Below are 21,625 nucleotides of genomic sequence, written 5' to 3' on the forward strand. Positions count from 1 at the left end.
ATTTTCCTGTTGATAGATATTTATAATGTTTCCAATTTGGTGTTATTAATAAAGCTGTATAAATATTTTTGTACAAGTTCTTTTGTTGGCATATTTTTCATTTAAGGGGTAAACGTGAATGGAATTGCTAAGTAACAGTGTAAATATAGGTTTAACACAATAGGATTCTGCTAAACATGTTTTCCCTCATGGTTTGTACCATTTTAAGCTTCCATCAGTATCTAGTGTCTTTGTGTTGTCTCCAGCATTTTGTTATTTTTAGTATTTAACTTTGGTATTTCTAATGAGTATAAAGTATTATCTAATTCTAATTTTAACTTGCATTTCTCTGATGGTTAGTAGTGGTGAACATCTTTTCATGTGTTTATTGACCACTTGTAAATCTTCTTTTGTGAAGCATCTATTAAAGTCTTTTACCTTTAAAGAAATTGGTTGTCTTTTAATTCTTGCATTGTAGCAGTTCTTTATACAGTATGGACACAAGACCTGTGTTAGAAATACATGTTGCAAATATTTTTTCCCAGTATGTGGCTTGCATTTTTATTTTCTTCAATGTTATCTTTTGATGAACAGGCATTTTCAATTTTGATAAAGTTTGTTTACCAACATTTTTCTTTTATAATTAGTGCCTTTACTTTTTTTTCAAAGGAATCTGCCTATCTCAAGGTCTCAAACACATTCATCTATGTTTTCTTATAGGAGATTTGTGGTTTTGGGTCTTTATGTAAGATATGAGTCTTTAATGTAAGATATGAGTCATTAATTTTAAAAAATATGGATATTCAGTAGTCCCACTGTTATTTGTTGAAAAGCCTTGTCTCTCCTCATTGAATTGTACTGGTTTCTCTGTCAAAATTCATCTGGCCATATATTTGTCGAGTAATTTCTTGACTTTTTATTTATGATCCATTGATCTATTTGTCTGATTTTATAAAACTACCACAATATCTTGATAACTATACTTTATAGTTAGTCTTAAGATCAGAGCATGCATAAATCCTCCAACTTTGTTCTTTACCAGGATTGTTTTGGCTATTCTAAGTACTTTACATTTCTCTATATATTTTAGTATTACTTTGTCAGTTTTCATGAAAATGTTGCTAGGATATTGATTGGGATTGCATTGAATCAGTAGATCAATTTGAGAAGAACCGATATCATTCAATTGAAAAATATGGTATTTCTCTCCATTAATTTGGGTTTTTGTCAATAAAATTAGATTTTATTCTACCTGCAGTATAGCAAGTTATCCTGACACAGTTTCATAGATGTTGTCAGAAGGCATGAAACTCCTAGATCAGAAAAATAAAGGATTTTATTATTCTTGACACAGCAAGGAGCATGAGCTTCGTGTTTGTTTCAGTTCTTTTACTTCCTGGTCCCATAGAGATGATGTGCAGGTGGGACCAGGTAACTGCCATGTATACCAGTTTGTATCACAATTGGTATACACTGAGCTTAAGGAATTCCAAATCTTGAGGAGGCTGATAGTAAATTTTCCCAAGCTTTACCTTAGAGGAGACATTGGCTTTATTATCTTGGATAGCAAACAGAATAATTCCTTTGCTTTGGAGACACTATCCATGTTTTACAAGTTGTTTGCTCCACAAATATCCTTGAAAAGATAGTCTAGAATAGAAGCTGTCCCAACATATGAAAAGACAGAGATACCCAAGGAGATTTGTCTCTCAACCACATGTACAACTTTCTACACCTTCTTGACTGAATTTTCCAACAAATATGCTACTCTGTTGGTCATTCTGATTAATCCAACTGACATGACCTGAAACTAAATCCATTTGATTTGTCTCATGTGGCATTTAATTAAAATGAATATTAATAGGACTTCAATCAGCATCATGAGGCCAATCTGCAACACTCACCTCAGCCTTGTCTCCCCAGGGTTCTGGACCCAACCAGTGGAACAAATAGTCTAAACCGTCAATGTCTGCCTTAGAAACCGGGAAGCTTTCTCTTTAAGTTTCAGCACTGACTGTTCCACTTCACCTGAGGCAATAATCTGGGTACAACAGATTATTATCTGTTAACTATTGTTAACAATATTAACTATTGCACAAACTCTACCATGGCCAGCAAGGAGGAAGTCTAGGGTAATTCTACCATCTATAACATCCTGGCCAGTGAGTTGGGGCTGACTTAATGCCTCCCAGGGCTAACATGGTGTTTAGTGCATTTTGTGTGTGTGTATGACTTAGGATCCAATCTAGGATGCCTCTTTAGTGTTCTTTAATCTGGACTAGGACCTCAGCCTTTATCTTTCATAATATTGACATTTCTAGAGGGTACTAGTCAGTTTTTGTGGAGGATGTCCCTCAGTTTTTGGCTTGTTTCCTTGTTTCTTATGATAAACAGTTTTTTTTTTTAAGTTAAAGAGCCATTGCTGTACATTGAGATCCATAGAGAAAGTGCTAGAACAAGTGAGAGCTGGACAGGCACTAGATGACTGTGCCTCACTGAGGAAAAATAACCAATCATAAGCAGAGGAGAACCTAAGACGCCAAGAGACAAAATGTCATCATATACATTATTTGTGCAAATTCGCCAGAGCACCCAAATGCTTCAGTCAGTTTCTCAGAGTTTTCTAAGAAGCACTCAGAGAAGTGGAAGACCCTCTCTGCTAAAGAGATAGGAACATTTGAATACATGACAATGACAGACAAAGCCTGTTGTGAAAAGGAAATGAAAACCTGTCTCCTTCCTACAATGGGAAAAAAAAGTTCAAGGATCATAATGCACCCAAGAGGCCACCTTCAGCCTTTTTCCTGTTCTGTTCTGAGTATTGCCCCCAAATCAAAGGAGAACATTTCAGCCTATCCATTGGTGTAAAGAAATGGGGAGAGATAGGAAATAACACTGCTGCAGATGACAAGTAGCCTTACAAAAAGAAGGCGGTGAAACTGAAAGAATAATATGAAAAGGACATTGTTGCACGCTGAGCTAAGGAAAGCCTGATGCAGCAAAAAAGGCAGTCATTAAGGCTGAAAAAACAAGAACAACAAGAAATAGAAGAAAGAGGAAGACCAGAAAGATGAAAAGGACGAGGAGGAGAAAGATGAAAAAGGGAAGATGAAAAGATAATAAATAAATTGGCTCTAGCACAAGTTGTTTCCCTTGTCTCTAAAGCATTTAAATCCCCTGTAAACTCACTCCTTTTAAAGAAAAAATTGAAAGGTAAGGCTGTCTAAGATATGTTTTTAAACTGCATGCTATCTTTTTCTGTATGGTTAATACACTACTAAATGTATCTTCAGATTGTCCTGTCCTAGTTGTGTTTTCAATAGACACTAATGTTGCCTGCTACAGTACTAGAGTTGTAAGTGGGTGTGGAAATTTAAAGTAGGTTCTTGTCAGTGCACAGCCCAAATTAGTTATATATGAAGATGGTAGTTTTTTTTAATCTTCAGTTGTCTCTGATACAGATTACATAAAATAATTGTTGTTCAGTTAACGAATACCACAGCTGTTTTTCTGACGTTCCGAATGCTTTGATGAAAATGTTTTTATTAAACAAATTAAAGCCCAATTACCTAACCTTCTGGATATAAAGGATATCAATAGTCAATATATTGATACTTTATCAATACAACTGATTAAAAAGTTGAAAATTCAGGCAGTTCATTGACTTGACAAGCCTGCTTTTTTTGCGTGTGGGGGTGTTATTATTTCCTTCTCCGCACAGTCTCATAGTGCTTTGTTTTTACCTCTTCATATTGTTTCTTTATTTTTGTATTCTGGTTGAATATTTGTGAATCTTTCTCCTTTCCCTGAGATTACAAGCTCCTTGAGGTATCAGACTGTCCTATTCATTTTAATTTGTTTTTCTAGCAAGTGCAAGGTATTTTGTTGAGTGGAAGGATATGGAAATAATGACAATCTGACATTTTCACAAGAAAGCCAAATTATTTTGGCATTGTTAATAATGACATTATAGGGAGAGTAATGTTAAGACAAATATTGCTTTCCTAGGAAGGTCAAATTTCATTCTTCCCTTGGGTTAATAGCAAACACACCTTCCAGAATTCTCTTTCGGTCATGAAAATTTACATCAAATCAAAATTATAAACTTATCTGAAGTCAAAAGATAATCTTACCCTCACCCATGTATGTATTCTTAGAATTGACAGTTTCCTTTGAGCTTCTTAGAATCTTCTCTATTTTTAGAATTAATGATTGAGTGATTGTACACATAAAATGTTTTTTCCTGAGATCAGCTGGCTGAGTGATATGGTCGTAGACACATGGGATGTCCTTTTTACACTATGCTTTGGGTACCACAAAAATGATACATCACATTTGTTCATTATTCATGGATTTGTTATAAATTATCCTAACATAATCTGCTTTGTACATCACATTTTATTCTGTTGCTGATTCTTCCAGATTCTAACTCATTGCTCACTGTTCTGTTTCATATATTTTCCTCCCCACTGACCTTACCTTTTAGATTTGTCTCCTGTTAATGTCTTTCTAGCTTCAGCTTTTGCAATCCATCACCCCAATTTGGGTTCTTTCTTTGCTTCACTTCCCTAAGTTTGCTCTTGTTTGCAACAAAAACTAAAAGTAAACTAGCTAAATGAGAGAACTTTTAATTTATATAACTAAAAAGTTTAGCAATAGTGCTGACATCACAGGTGTAGTTGATGATAATGGAACTTCTTTGCAGTATATATGTATAACAGCAAGAAAATTATGACAGTGAAAAAATCTGACTTAACCAACTCTATTTTGCATGGAACCTCCAAGCTCTTCTTGTTTATTCCTAGTTCCTGGGTGTAGGCTGAACTAACTTTGTGAGGAACTTAGTTTATAGTTGAACTTTGAAACAAAGATGATAATATCCCCTTTCCTAAAATAAACTCCCTTCTTGCCTGGGGACCAGACTGCCTTTGTAGGACTAACAAATTGGTCACAAGATTAGAAATTATGGCTTAGGAGCCACATAGCTAGAGGCCACAAGACTCTAAACCTCCTCAATTGCTACTAGGGATAATATGACTATTGTAAAACCTAAGATTGTTGCTTAAGATATTTTTCAGGCCCTGCACTCAGTGAATTAGCTAGTGCCACCCAGATCAATAAACTGGCTCTTCTGATCTTGTGGCCCCCATCTGGGAACTGAATCAGCATAAGAAAATAGTTTTGATGCCCTATGATTTCATCTCTGACCTGACCACTCAGTGCTCCCCACTTCCTAACCCCCTACCCAACAAATTATCCTTAAAAGAAACCCAGTCTCCAAATTTTCAGGAGATTGATTTGAGTAATAGTAAAATTCTAGTCTCCCATTCCATCAGCTCTGGGTAGATTAAACTCCTTCTCTATTGCAATTCATCTGTCTTGATAAATTGACTCTATCTGGGCAGTGAGAAAAATGAACCCATTGGACAGTTACAATATTTGTTAAGCCTAGGTCTCTTTTTGGTCAATTGTGCCATGTAGTAACAGGATGGCCACTAATAGGTACAGTTTTGCATCCTAGTGGGTTGGTAACACCATTGAAAAGACAGTTTCTTTTTACTTTAAATTCTAAACCAAATCTTTAGATTGAATCTCAGTGGACCAACTTGAGACAAGTGCCTCTTTATCTTGAACCAATTCTTGTGGTCAGGATGATGGGATGTGCTGGTTTGCCAGGCCAGGGTAAGGAGATCATTCCTAGAACTCTGGCATAAACTCCACGCAAAATACTTACTACAGCTACTACTGCTGCTGCTGTTGCCACCCTTTTCAGAGGAGATCTTGAGGAATCCTCACTTCTGTTTGTCACCAGCTTCCAAGTCAAAGCGGAAGTCATGGGTCAGTGCCCTTGCAACTTGGAGGCTGGGAAAGTGAGAGTCTGACTTTAACTTCGATGGTAGGAATTGTCTCTGCCTCCTATGAGGCAATGCCTGGAAGAGGATTTCCCCAAACATTCCATAATATTAAGTAGAAAAGGCTTCTGAGGTCAAATATATTTGCTTTAAACTAGAACAAACTCCTTTAGTGTAAGGTGTCTTGGAGTCTTTAACATGCATTACAAATCATCAAAAAAGGACTCTGCCATGCAGCCATTTCCCAAGCATATCTCACAGTAAAGGGTTGGGATAACCAAGTCCACCTGAAATTAGAAGACTTAGGACCACTCCTATGATTCCAGCGCATTTGGCTGTGGAATATTTTCTTCAAAAGCTTCAATTCAGACCATTTATTTTGAGAATACATTTTGGGAAGCTTTAGACAGAGTTTATATCTACAATTACATGAACTTAAAGATCTGGCCCTGTGGATTCGTGGTCTGTCTTGTTCAAAACCGAAGAATTTATTGTGATTTCAATGTTAAGGTTCTTGAGCTAAGTGCTATGGGGTATTCAGAGATGGAAAGGGCTTAATTGTGTTCTTTAAACTTGCAGTGTCAGGCAGACAAACAGGCACAAAAACTAAAGGAGTAGTTCTCTTGACTCTTTTTTTTTTGTTTGTTTTAGAGTGTGAGTTTAACAACTGGGCCAAATGATGATTCTGGAAAAACCATTCTCTCAACCTGAGTGCTACCTAGGACTGATGAGTAAGGAATAAACAGAAGGCTGTCTTCCTCTCTGTTAAAATGGCCAGATGATACCAGGGAAGAGAGATAAATCAGAGAATGAGTACTTCCTGTTAAGTCAGAGGAAACAGTTCCAATTACTTGGAGAAGTTCAAGTACTTTGTACATGTATTTGTGTCTGTTAGATATTGAGTATGCTAAATCAAGTTTAGCCTAAAGCTACGTATTTTAAGTTTGGCCTATAGGTTTCTCTGTACATAGTGAGCTACAAACTAAATAGAGATATATATAGACCATAACCTACACTGTGCCAATAACTGAGTTTTGGCCAACCCAAGGGGGCTAACTGTTCAAACCATGTTCAAATAAGGTGAATGCTGAGCTGTAACCAGTCTAGCTGTTTCTATAGTTCACCTTCGTTTTCTGTGTGCCACTTTCCTTTTTCTGTTCGTAAATTTACCATGTGGCTGTGCTGGAGTCTCTGAGCCTACTCCGGGCTCAAGAGACTACCCAATTTACGAATTTTTTTTGCTCAATAAACTTTGTTCAATTTAATTTGTCTAATATTTTTAACAACTAGGAGCATTTTTATCTGAAAATTATTCCTTCAGAAATCCTGAATGATTTGCAAATTAAAAACAATGAGATACCATTTCACACAAGTCAGAATGGCTATTGTTAAAAAGTCAAAAAATATAGACGTTAGATCTAAAATTTACACCCTAACATCACAGTTAAAAGAACTACAGAAGCAAGATCAAGCAAATTAAAAAGCTAGCAGAAGACAAGAAATAACTAAGATCAGAGCAGAACTGAAGGAGATAGAGACACAAAAAAAACCCTTCAAAAAATCAATAAATCGCTGGGCGCGGTGGCTCACGCTTGTAATCCCAGCACTTTGGGAGGCAGAGGCGGGTGGATCACGAAGTCAAGAGATCGAGACCATCCCAGTCAACATGGTGAAACCCCATCTCTACTAAAAATACAAAAATTAGCTGGGCATGGTAGTGCGTGCCTGTAATCCCAGCTACTTAGGAGGCTGAGGCAGGAGAATTGCCTGAACCCAGGAGGCGGAGGTTGCGGTGAGCCGAGATCGTGCCATTGCACTCCTGCCTGGGTAACAAGAGTGAAACTCCATCTCAAAAAATAAATAAATAAATAAATAAATAAATCCAGGAGCTGTTTTTTTTTTTTTTTGAAAAGATCAACAAAATAGATAGACTTATAGCCAGACAACTAAAAAAGAAAAGAGAGAAGATTGAAATAGATGCAATAAAAATAATAAAGGGGATATCACCTCCAATCTCAATAAACTACCATCAGAGATTACTACAAACACCTCTATGCAGATAAACCAGTAAATCTAGATGAAATGGATAAATTCCTGGACACTTGCACCCTCCCAGGACTAAAACAGAAAGAAGTTGAATTCCTGAATAGACCAATAACAAGATCTAAAGTTAAGGCATCAATCAATAGCCTACCAACAAGGGCTGAAGTTGAGGCAGCAATTAATAGCTTACCAACCAAAAAAAGGTCCGGACGGGTTCACAGATAAATTCTACCAGAGATACAAAGAGGAGCTGGTGCCATTCTGTCTGAAACTATTCCAAACAATACGAAAAGAGGGAATCCTCCCTAACTCATTTTATGAGACCAACGTCATCCTGATACAAAAACCTGGCAGAGATGCAACTAAAAAAGAAAATTTCAGGCCAATATCCATGATGAATGTTGATGCAAAAATCTTCAATCAAATACTGGCAAACTGAATCCAACAGCATATCAAAAACCTTATCCATCACGATCAAGTCGGCTTCATTTCAGGGATGCAAGGCTGGTTCAACATCTGCAAATCTATAAATGTAATCCATCACATAAACAGAACCAAAGACAAAAACCACATGATTATTTCAATAGATGTAGAGAAGGCCTTTGACAAAATTCAACAGCACTTTATGCTAAAAACTCTCAATGAACTAGGCATTAATGGATTGTATCTCAAAATAGTAAGAGCTATTTATGACAAACCCACAGCCAATATCATACTGGCTAGGCAAAAACTGGAAGCATTCCCTTTGAAAACTGGCACAAGAAAAGGATGCCCTCTCTCACCACTCCTATTCAACATAGCATTGGAAGTTCTGGCTAGGGCCATCAGGCAAGAGAAAGAAATAAAGGGTATTTGAATAGGAAGAGAGGATATCAAATTGTCCCTGTTTGCAGATGACAGGATTGTATATTTAGAAAACCCCATTGTCTCAGCCCCAAATCTCTTTAAGCTGATAAGCAACTTCAGCAAAGTCTCAGGGTACAAAAATCAGTGTGCAAAAATTGCAAGCATTCCTATACACCAATAATAGACAGAGAGCCAAATCTGAGTGAACTCCCATTACAATTGCTACAAAGAGAGTAAAATACCTTGGAATACAAGTAGCAAGGGATGTGAAGGACCTATTCAAGGAAAACTACAAACCACTGCTGAAGAAAATAAGAGAGGACACAAACAGATGGAAAAACATCCCATGCTCATGATTAGGAAGAATCAATATCGTGAAAATGCCCATACTGCCCAAAGTAATTTATACACTCAATGCTGTCTCATCAAGCTACCAATGACTTTCTTCACAGAATTGGAAAAAAAAAAAAACACCTTAAACTTCATATGGAACCAAAAAAGAGCCTGCACAGCCAAAACAATCCTAGGCAAAAAAAACTAAGCTTGAGCCATCATGCTTCCTGACTTCAAACTATATTACAAGGCTGCTGTAATCAAAACAGCATGATACTGGTACCAAAAGAGATATAGATCAGTGGAACAGAACAGAGGCCTCAGAAAGAACACTACACAACTACAACCATCTGATCTTTGACAAACCTGACAAAAGCAGGCAATGGGGAAAGGATTCCCTATTTAATAAATGGTCTTGGGAAAACTGGCTAGCCATATGCAGAAAGCTGAAACTGGATCCCTTACTTACACCTTATACAAAAATTAACTCTAGATGGATTAAAGATTTAAACATGAGGTGTAACACCATAAAAACTCTAGAAGAAAATCTAGGCAATACCATTCAGGACATAGGCATGGGCAAGGACTTCATGACTAAAACACTAAAAGCAATGGCAACAAAAGCCAAAATAGACAAACGAGATCTAATTAAACTTAAGAACTTCTACACAGCCAAAGAAACTATTAATAGAGTGAACTGGCAACCAAGAGAATGGGAAAAAAATTTTTGCAATCTATCCATCTGACAAAGGGCTACTCTGCAGAATCTACAGAGAACTTAAACAAATTTACAAGAAAAAAAAATCCCATCAAAAAGTGGGCAAAGGATATGAACAGACACTTCTCAAAAGAAGACATTTATGCAGCCAACAAACATATGAAAAAAAGCTCATCATCACTGGTCATTAGAGAAATGCAAATCAAAACCACATTGAGATACCGCTTCACCCCAGTTAAAATGGCAATCGTTAAAAAATAAGGAGACAACAGATGCTGGAGAGGATGCGGTGAAATAGGAAAGCTTTTACACTGTTGGTGGGAGTGAAAATTAATTCAACCATTGTGGAAGACAGTGTGGTGATTCCTCAAGCACCTAGAAATAGAAATATCAATTGACCCAGCAATCCCATTGTTGGGTATATACCCAAAGGATTATAAATCATTCTATTAAAAGACACATGCACATGTATGTTTATTGCGGCACTGTTCACAATAGCAAAGACTTGGAATCAACCCAAATGCCCATCAATGATAGACTGGATAAAAAAGTTGTGGCACGTATACCCCATGGAATATTATGCAGCCATAAGAAAGGATGAGTTCATGTCTTTTGCAGGGACATAGATGAAACTGGAAACCATCATTCTCAGCAAACTGACACAAGAACAGAAAACCAAACACTGCATGTTCTCACAAGTGGTTGTTGAACAATGAGAACACACAGACACAGGGAGGGGAACATCATACCATGGCTTAGGGGTTGGGGACTAGGAGAGGAATAGCAAAGGGGGGAATTGGGGAGGGATAGCATTAGGAAAAACACCTAGTATAGGTATCAGGGTGATGGATGCAGCAAACCACCACCATGACACATGTATATATATGTAACAAACCTGCACGATCTTCACATGTACCCCAGAACTTAAAGTATAATTTAAAAAATTAAATTAGAAAAAAAAGAAAGTGGGATTTTAAAATTTAGATGAAGGATGTGCTGTTTTTGGCAATATAAGGTTGACATGTGCTGAATAAAATAATTAGAGCAATAAAATAATAGATGTTGGTGATTTGTAGAGAAAAAGGAATGCTTATATACCGTTGGTGGGAAGGCGAACTAGTTTAGCCCTTATGGTAAGCAGGTTGGAGATTTCTCAAAGAACTAGAAAAAGAACTACCATTTGACCCAACAATCCCATTACTGGGGCTCTACCCAAAGGAAAATAAATCATTCTAATGAGAGACACCTGCATTTGTATGTGCATTGCAGCACTATTCAGAATAGCAGAGTCATGAACTCAACCCAGGTGTCTATCAGTGGTGGACTGGATAAATAAAATGTGGTATATATACACCATGCAATACTACACAGCCATAAAAAAGAATGAAATCATGTCCTTTGCAACAAACTTGGATGCAACTGGAGGTCATTATTCTAAGTAAATTAATGCATAAACAGAAAACCAAATACTGCATGTTCTCACTTATAAGTGGGAACTAAACATTGGGCACACAAGGGCACAAACATGAGAACAATAAACACTGGGGTCTCCAAAAAGAAAAAGGTAGAGGGGGACAAAGGGTGAAAAGCTGCCTATTGGGTATTGTGTTCACTACTTAAGTGACAAGATCATCAGAAGCCAAAACCTCAGCATCATGCACTACACCTGTGTAACAAACCTGCACATGTACACCCTGAATCTAAAATTGAAAAAAGAAATCCTGAATTATTATCATTGACGAAGTTCAGAAAATGCTACTCCAAAATATGACTTTAGAAGAACAGAATATGCCACCTAAAAATATGCCTCTTTAGCATAAAGATTATTTTGAGTTGATTATTATGGGAAACAAGAGACATAGGAGAAGTTTTAAAAATAGAGTAGAAGTTATCCATTTGTAAAAAAAATTACATCTGTTAAAAAGTTTCCTTTTCTATGATTATCTCCTCTTTGTACCAGGAAGAGAAGGATGGCTCTAAATCACTAGAAAGTGTTATTAATAGAGGTGCATTTATTGAAACCTGCATAGTACAACTTTCTCTGTTTAAGTGGATGATGGTATTTAGTCTGCCCTCTTAGATGTATATTCTTGAGATTTACTCATTTTACTTTGGGTAGCCCCCATGTATATATGAAGTATACATGTCAATAAACCTCTGCTTTGTTTTCTCTTGTTAATCTATCTTTTGTTACTGAGATCCATCTCAATTGAAAAAGGAAAAATTATTTTCCTCTCATATTATTATTATTATTATTTTCTCCTCCCCTTCCTCTTTCTCCTCCTCCTCCTCCTCCTTCATCATCATCATATTCTATCATCAATTCCTAGGTCATTTACCATGAAAATAGAACCTTGTTCTTTCAATTCCGATGTTTAAAAGGCAATAGGATTTTATATAATAGAAGAGGCAAGCTCCTAAATGGGGAGTTATTTCAGAAAAGAGTTAGCTTTTGTTTTTTTGCATCCAGTCAAAACAACCAATTGATTCAGTCAATTCAGTAAAAATTCTCATTTTATACACCTGTCTTAACTGATCTGTCCAGTTGCTTGTGAGGCAGGCAGAATTTCTCTGTAACTTGATGGGTATAACTGATTGATGACCTGATCTGCTGGTATTGCTCCAAGGAGGGCAAAAACAACCTGCAAATGTACAGACTGTTGTACAGGTGCACCTATGGCCTGTTAGTTTTGTATAATTATACTTAATATTTGAATAAACTCTCTTTTTATGACTATGAAGAGAGAGGCTAGTAAACATTTTCTTGGCTGGCTTCCTCTTTGGCATCTACTAATGTTGGTATATGTTTTTATTTTTATTTCCAAACATGATCATCATCATTAATGGGCATAGTCTACATATCTCTGCTGGGAATGTTGTTTGTTACTGAATTGCAGACCAGTATTTTTGAAAGCTGGGAGATAAACACAGCAGCTTCATTCCATAAATCTTACCACCTGAGTCATCAATTTGAGGTTCCTTATTGAAACAAGGAAAACATATTTAATCATGTAAATATTTGGAAACTGTAAGCATATCTCTATTTGGAATTTGGGAGATAATTAAAATGGACAAGTTATGATTGATTAGTACATGAAGAATGGACTAGTTAAAAGGCAGTTGGTTCTCTTTCTATCCTTATATCAGCACTCCATCAACAGGAATTAAGAAAGCAGCATAACTAGGCTCCAGCTCCTTGCTGAGGGCAATTAATCAGGGTAGAAGAGTGGGGAGGTAAATTGGAATGCTGCCAAATAAATCAACCTGCTTTTGTTCCTACATTTATCTTTGTTAATTCTCATAGGCCATCTTAAGATTCTAATCCTTGATTCATGTATTAGGTGATAAATTTTAGAAAAAAAATTCCCAGGTATTTTGAATTATTAAATAAATTATATATTTTTATATTAATATCTTTCTTGGAAACAAACATAAAAAGAGGTACATTTCTACTATTCAAATGTGAGAAATACTCATTTTATTCCAGTTTATAAGGTAAGGGGAAACTATTTTTATTCTTAAAATGCTATAACAGAATGCTAAATCTCCTTAAAACCTTTTGAGGAAAGGGCAGGGTTTTAATAAATAAACGTTAATAATATGAAATGCCATATTGGGTAGGAAATAAAAGCATAAAGTCAATTCAAATGTCGATATTTTCTGACAACCTGTTTACTATTTTCCTGATGTGAATCTTCAAAAAGGTCTTTGTTCTACTTTGCATGGCTCCAGTTCAATTTCAATTTATTTTAAAATTAGTTTGGAAGGGCAACCCCCAGGCATACAGATAACACCAGTGATGCTGTCATTTGGCAATCCAGTTGTAACTACCAGATTTTTTTTTCTATTTCCAATTCTAAATCATTGAGACTCTAGTTTCTTCCTCTATATTACCATGAGGTAATTTTATAAGCAAACCTGTAATCACCATGGTTGATATTAGAGAGAAACAGGTTGACAATAAATTCTCCTGGAGTCATTTGAAAAAGCTGGCATTTGAGTGCTCTGCATGATCAGTGCAATAGATGTTAGGACATGGATTTTTGCCCTTTAAGAGTGAAGTATTTTAATGTTGGAATGTTTCATAGTTCCTTTGGAAAACTAGGTGTTATATTACCATACTTATATGTAATAAAAATCCTTCCAAAGAACTCTAAGAATTAAATGGCTAAATTGACACCTTGTTTGAGATTTAAAGACAATTCCAGAGGTTTTGATTGTTCAATTTTCTTTTATGTCAGAATTTTGATCTCCAAATGCAAGAAGGGTTGTGCTTGCTTCACAATTAATGACCTAATTTTGCAGCACTGCATGATGCTCCCAACATTGATCTGACTTGGAGGCAAGTCTGTTAAACATGATGTCAGCAGGAATTATTTTGACAGCTGCCAAAGTGGTAACAGACTCAAAAAGTTTTCATTTTAGTATGTGGTGTTCCAGAATATTGGTCTGATGTATAAATGCCAATGGACAATCAGACAGTGGCATGGTGTTCAAGAGAAGAACTCACAAGGAAAAGTGTTCACAACAATTAAACAAAGCATCAATTTTCTCAGTGAACTTTAAGAGATAAGGCCCAAGCACACAAAAATATCCCCTCTAATTTCAAATGGGAACAACAGAATCAAAGGCACATTCTTCCTCTTGATGGTCTCTGGTATTGTATTACTGCCAGCATAGTGATTCTAAACCACATGAAATGCCTTCCCTGATCCATGGAGTATTGGCTATTGACAGGTCCTACTTAGTCAAAGCAGAGAGCCTCTGTGGATGAGCTACAGTTTTCATTCTCAGGATTGATAGTCTAGCATCAGATTCCATGATATACTTGCTTGAAGCATGGTCTTGTATTTCCTAACAGCGTTATTAGATAAACATTTGGTATCTGCATTTCAGAGTGGTAACACAAAGATAAATCAAATAGCAAATGAAATTTAGGTATGCCATCTGGTGCCTTTATTTTATGAATTCCAGCCCATAGGACACTGACTGGGCATGAATGTCTAAGCCATTGTCTGTTATGATCAGACTTACTACAAACATTGGACAAATGTTCGCCCAAGCTGTTGGTCTTCCTGGAAAGAGTAAAAAATCAGCAAAAGTGAATTTTTGTCTTTAGTTGTAAGTTTTTTGTTTTAATAAAAATAAACCACAACAGAAGAAAAAACAGCATGTACTCGTTTCTCCAAGTGCAACATCTCAGCAGGCTTTAGGAACTCATCTGCAAGGGGTAAATTGTTTAATGTGTAATTGTAAGCAGAACTGTAAAAAGCCATATTAGGCTTCCATGATTTTATTCTCCTTTTCTGGTAAAGATCATTACTTCTCCCTGGGCCCCTAATGGTTAAACCTCTTACAACTTTTCTAAGAAAGTTCTTGATTTCTTCTAATGGTAACTCTTATGCCATGTCTTTACTCCCCAGTGGTTTCATTAAGAATTTAGATTTTCCTAGTGCTTCTGAGGAAATTTCCTTTTATTTCTTTTATATAATTTTTATTTGTAAATTAGAAATAACTTTACAAATAAAAATTAAATATATTTATGGTGTATTACTTGTTTTGATACAGTATGTACATTGTGGAATGGTTAAATTAAGATATTTAACACCGGCATTATTTTACATACTAGTTTTTTTTTTTTTTTTTTTTGGTGAGGAAAGCATTTAAAATGTACGCTCAGCAATTTTCAAATATTCAAAATATTGTTATTAACTGTAGTTAGCATGATGTATAACAGATCTCTCAAACTTACTTTTTTTTTGTCTAACTGAAATTTTGTGTCCTTTGACAAGTATTTTTCTTACCAAATTAGTAATAAACAGAATAAGACATTTTACTTTTCATTTCAACACCTACATTTTAAAAACTCTTCATTTCTTGGAAAGGCAATAGAATATATTTTCATTGAATAGTTTAATGTAAAGTATGAGTTTACAGACATAAAATTACATTTTGTTGCTCTTGTTTGGAGGCAGTTTTATCTGTTAATATTGATGCCAACCTAGTTCTTTAACAACATTTGCTCAGACACAGTGGTTACCAGGGACTAGTAGTGCTGCATTTCAAGGACTTTTGCAGGTTTTTAGCTAACACCATAAAATGAGTTCTCTATTTCTGAGGCTAATAAAAGTCTTAATGATATGTACATCCAACAGATGGGACAGAGGGCTATTTTGGCAGTGGGCAGTTGAAATCAGCCCTCAGTTGTTTGTATAAGGCATTCACTAAAGTCTATAAAAGGTAATTTTCACACACAATTTAGTTCAGAGTGTAAAATGTTGGGAAGTGTGGCTCGTGTAAGTCCAATGGGCATAAGGGTAACAGTTGGTAAAAGTTGTGTTTGATGGCAAATTTTAACTGACAGAGTGACAGGTTGATGAAGAGAAATATGGACCAAGTCATGAATTGTCAACAATGGCAGGGCTTCAGAGGCAGCATGAAAAACACAGCTGAAGCAATTATTCCCAATATCTCTCACATAAGCTTTTAAAAAAGGATTTAAAAAAATCTCTCTCACTTTGTTTGTGCTCCCAGTCTTCTTTCTTCTCCACTTGCCCACTCCTGTATTATACCCATTTTTGAAAACATTTCTTTGCTCATCTTTCCTCTTAGCATTTTTTTCTAATAAATGTTGACAAAAATCAATACTTCAGTGTAGGAGCATCATAAAGGGTACCAGGAGGATCCAGAATATTGTCCATTCTGGCCACACAGGGTCAGGTGTGTAGCTCAGATCTTCTGATGTGAAAGAGGGACTTCATACATTCTCTCTTATCATAGTGAGGGATATTATGTTCAATGAAAATAGGTTTTAGCGAGGCTGAGAAACCACTCTGGAGACAGATAGATAGTAACTCTTAGTGACTTTGCTGTTTTATGCATTTATGAAATGAATCGTTAATGATTTATGTATATCAATAGCTTACATGCATTTTGGAAATTAAACAAAAAATGGGTCAAGTCGGGCATGGTGGCTCATGCCTGTAATGCTAGCACTTAGGGAGGCCGAGGCAGGTTGGATCACCTGAGGTCAGGAGATTGAGACCAGCCTGGCCAACATGGTGAAACTCTGTCTCTACTAAAAATATGAAAATTAGATGGGCATGGTGGTGGCTGCCCAGAATCCCACCTATTTGGGGGGCTGAGGCAGGAGAATAGCTTGAATCTGAGAGGCGGAGGTTGTAGTGAGCTGAGATCATGCCACTGCACTCTAGCTTGGGTGACAAAGTGAGACTCCATCTCAAAAAAATAAAAAAAGAATAGACAATGTTTTTTGACATTTTGTTTATCTGATACTGCTGAACTCTGTATATGGTTTAAATGTATACATGGTAGGTATGCAGAACAGGTTCTTATTCTGGTTCTTTTCATCACCAAGAATGTATGACATGAGAAATGAGACCATAATTATTGAATAAGTAATATTTTCTTAGATTACTACAGGATTTCTCAATCTTAGCACTGTTGACATTTTGGGCTGGATAATTCTTTGTTGTTGGGGACTGCCCTGTGCATTGTAGGATATTTTGGAGCATTCTTAAACTCTGCCAGTTAGATGCCAACAGCACCCCCCAATCACCTGTTCAAGTTGTATGTATTAGTTCGTTTTTACACTGCTGATAAAGACATACCCAAAACTGGGAACAAAAAGAGGTTTAATTGGACTTATAGTTCAACATGGCTGGGGAGGCCTCAGAATCATGGCAGGAGGAGAAAGGTACTTCTTACATGGCAGAGGCAAGAGAAAAATGAGGAAGAAGCAAAACAGGAACCCCCGGTAAACCCACCAGATCTTGTGAGACTTATTCACTATCATGAGAATAGCAAGGGAAAGATTTCCTCCCATGATTCAATTACCTTCCCCTGGGTCCCTCCTATAACACATGGGAATTCTAGGAGATACAATTCAAATTGAGGTTTGGGTGGGGACACAGCCAAATGATGTCATTCCATCCCTGGTCCCTCCAAATCTCATGTCCTCACATTTCAAAATCAGTCACGCCTTCCCAACAGTCCTCCAAAGTCTTAACCCATTTCAGCATTAACCAAAAAGTCCACAGTCCAAAGTCTTATCTGAGATAAAGCAAGTCCCTTCCACCTATAAGCCTACAAAATCAAAAGCAAGTTAGTTACTTCCTAGATACAATGTGGGTACAGGTATTGGGTAAATACACCTGTTCCAAATGGGAGAAATTGTCCAAAACAAAGGGGTTACAGGACCCATGCAAGTCTGAAATCCAGTGGGGCAGTCAAATTTTAAAGCTTCTTGTCTCACATCCAGGTCACGCTGATGCAAGAGATGGGTTCTTATGGTCTTGGCCAGCCCCGTCCCTGTGGCTTTGCAGGGTACAGCCTCCCTCTTGACTGCTTTCCTGGGCTGGTGTTAAGTGTCTGCAGCTTTTCCAGGCTCACACTGCAGGCTGTCAGTGGATCTACCATTCTGGGGTGAGGAAGACGGTGGCCCTCTTCTCATAGCTCCCCTAGGCAATGACCCATTAGGAACTCCATGTGGGGACTCCGACCCCACATTTCCTTACGGCTCTGCCCTAGCAGAAGTTCTCCATGAGGGTCCTGCCCCTGCAGCAAACTTTTTCCTGGGCATTCAGGCATTTCTACACATCTTCTGAAATCTAGGCAGAGGTTCCCAAACCTCAGTTCTTGACTTCTGTGCACTCACAGGATTAACATCACGTGGAAGCTTCCAGGCTTGAGGCTTCTACCCTCTGAAGCCACTGCCCAAGCCCTATATTGGCCCCCTTCAGCCATGGCTGAAGCAGCTGGGACACAGGGCACCAAGTCCCTGGACTGCACACAGCATGGGGACCCTGGGGCCAGCCCACAGAACCACTTTTTCCTCTGGGGCTTCTGGGCCTGTGATGGGAGGAGCTGCTGTGAAGGTCTCTGACATGGCCTGGAGACATTTTGCCCATGGTCTTGGGGATTAACGTTAGGCTTCTTGCTACATATGCAAATTTCTGCCGCTGGGCTTGAATTTCTCCTCAAAAAATAGGGTTTTCTTTTCTATTGCATCATCAGATTGCAAATTTTCTGAAGTTTTATGTTCTGTTTCACTTTTAAAATGAAATGCTTTTAACAGCATCCAAGCCACCTTTTGAAAGCTTTGCTGCTTAGAAATTTCTTCCACCACATACCCTAAATCATCTCTCTGAAGTTCAAAGTTCCACAAATCTCTAGGACAAGAGCAAAATGCTGCTAGTATCTTTGCTAAAATATAACAAGAGTCACCTTTGCTCCAGTTCCCAACAAGGTCCTCATCTCCATCTGAGACCACCTCAGCCTGGACCTTATTGTTCACATCACGATCAGCATTTTTGTCAAAGCCATTCAACAAGTCTCTAGGAGGTTCCAAACTTTCCCACATTTTCAAGTCTTCTTCTTAGCCCTCCAAACTGTTCTAACCTCTGCCTGTTAGCCAGTTCCAAAGCTGCTTCCACATTTTTGGGTTATGTTTTCGGTAACATTCCACTCTAGTGGTAGCAATTTACTATATTAATTTGTTTTCATGCTGCTGATAAAGACATACCTGAAACTGGGAACAAAAAGATGTTTAATTGGACTTACAGTTAAAGCCCAATTTAACTGGAGGACGGTGGCCCTCTTCTCAGAGGAGATACAGCCAAACCATATCATTGTGATAACCAATAATGCCTTCAGACATTGCCAAATGTTCCCTCAGGGCTAAATCCTATTATCCCCATTGAGAACCACTGGTCCACTGGTTTACTGACATGATTATCTGCTTTCAAATCAAGCTGTGGCTTACATGAACTTCAGTATGATTGTGGACACAGATGGAGACACAAATCAGGAAAAAGGTATATGTGTAGAATGTTTAGCTTAGACATTGTCTATGGGCTTTTGAATGGCTCCAACATCATCTCTAAGAACCTATTAAGGCATTAAATAACAGGAGAATACCAGAGACAATGAAGCACTTAAATGCCAGCATAAACACAGTGCTCGCTGCAATAGATTCTTCCCTGGAACTGTGCAGAGCAGAGGTTCGTGGCCTTGGAGGCAGCGATGGATTTGTGAGATGAAGTGGAACAATGGTAGCCCGGGCAAAAAGAGCCCTGAAGCATGATCTGAGGAGTTGAGGTTGAGATGTGACAAGCTGGAAGGCAACAGCAGTTGGCCTATTAAGAGGGCAGCAATTACTGAGTAGGAACTTTTCTTGAATGGAGGTAACTTGATTTCTTTAAAGTTCCTTGGCATTTGTTTCTTCTGACATCTGCAAGTGCTGCCAGTCTCCCAGGAAAACACTTCCCTGCACAGTCCAGCTGGGCCTAGAAGCTGTGACCACAGTTAATGGAACTGGATGCTTTCTTACTATTTCGTACCTCTCTTTGGCTCCGTTCTCTCTGTACTTTCCAGATGAAGACATGCTGGGCAGGGGCAACTAGGTGCTATGAACTTACTTCTGTTTTCTTTCTGTTTTAGTTATATCCTTAAAGGGAAGTGAAGAAGAGGAAAACTGTTTCTTGCTGGTTATTTTCTATAATCTAATTAAATGTTTTCTTGGTATACTTGACATTTTCCCATGGGCCTTAACACATTCTGGATTTTGGACCACTTAATAAAATTAGGAAAAATCTGGGCAAGCAATAAACATTCTTCCTTATTTATGTTTTCTTTTCTTTTACGTTTAACACACATCTTAAAGAAATTTGTTTCTTTCTCATTCTTGAGAGCAAATATCATTTGCTGATTTCTAAGTTATAAAATTCATAAAATGTGTAAATCCTCACTGGGTGATTTAAAAGAGGGTAGTTTTAAGACTGAAGTGAATGATGCATCTTTATTAAAATGAGACAGAACTTGTCTGAGAGTTTGAATATGGGGGATGAAATAGATTTCAGAGGTAAGGAATTGTGGATGATTATTGTGTGTGGGACCAGAATATGCCACCCCAAAATATAAAGAATTGTTGAGCTGAAGGCAATTAAGAAGAAGTTGATACCGGAAAACTCTTTACCCTTTCTCTCCTTGCCTATCAGCAGGACAAAGATTTACAAAGACAAAAGGTATCCTGCCCCCACTCTACCAGGAACAACAACTGACAGTAGCTTTAAACACTTACCATTCTGGGGATGCTACTGGAGGGATCTACAGTTTAAAAGCTTTACTTTTTTTTTGTTGTTGATTATTTGTCTTCCCCAAGTTGCTGTCCCTATAGACTCCCAGTTCTTTTCCTTTGTCATGTCACTCCTCTAAAAATTTACTTTTCTATGTTAAATATGCGATATAAACTGGAATTTAAAGCTACATCTTTGAGAACTACCCATTCCCTAGGTTTCTCCCCTGTATATATAAAATATACATGTTAACAAACTTTTGTTTGTTTTTCTCTTGTTAATCTGTCTTTTGTAATGGTTCTGTTCCAACTAAGAACCTAGGGAGGTTACTATTCCTTTCCCTGAATTTCTGATGATGACAGGATGGGATTTTTCTGGGATACTCATTTGCTCCAGAACCCACAGATGGGATCCTGGGGAAGTGGCAGAAGCAGGCAAAAGGGTAAAAATTTATGCCAAAGTCAACTCTTCCTGATCTCTATCTGTAATGCCCATTTGAGAGGGCAAAGTAAAAATTTCTCCTTGTCCCTTCCTTTCCAAATTCATTTTAGCTGGAGGAAAACATTTGTACGATTCAGTTTGAAATGTGACTCTCTATCTTGGGTTACTCACTTGTTATTGATCCATTCCATTCCATGGACAACCATTATTTTCCTGTTTGTCTTGTTTATGTCCTGAGAGCTTGGCCTTATGACTAATAAAAATATTTTCTCTGGTCCTTGCGGGCATTGGGGTGGGGTTGCAAGTATCAACTTGTA

General features: G+C 37.4%; 1 protein-coding gene across 1 annotated transcript in view; it reads right to left on the minus strand.

The window, feature by feature from the left end:
• Positions 1-14,871, minus strand: part of CPB1 (carboxypeptidase B1) — a 46,801-nt gene extending 31,930 nt beyond the window's left edge. The window contains exon 1 of the mRNA XM_032263821.1: positions 14,806-14,871. The gene's annotated coding sequence lies outside the window, so the exon portion shown is untranslated. The remainder of the gene's footprint in view (positions 1-14,805) is intronic.
• Positions 14,872-21,625: the final 6,754 nt, after the last annotated feature.

The sequence above is a fragment of the Sapajus apella genome, unplaced genomic scaffold (assembly GCF_009761245.1).
Source record: "Sapajus apella isolate SASKATOON/1434 unplaced genomic scaffold, GSC_monkey_1.0 scaffold4, whole genome shotgun sequence".
In the NCBI taxonomy this organism is placed as follows: Eukaryota; Metazoa; Chordata; class Mammalia; order Primates; family Cebidae; genus Sapajus; species Sapajus apella.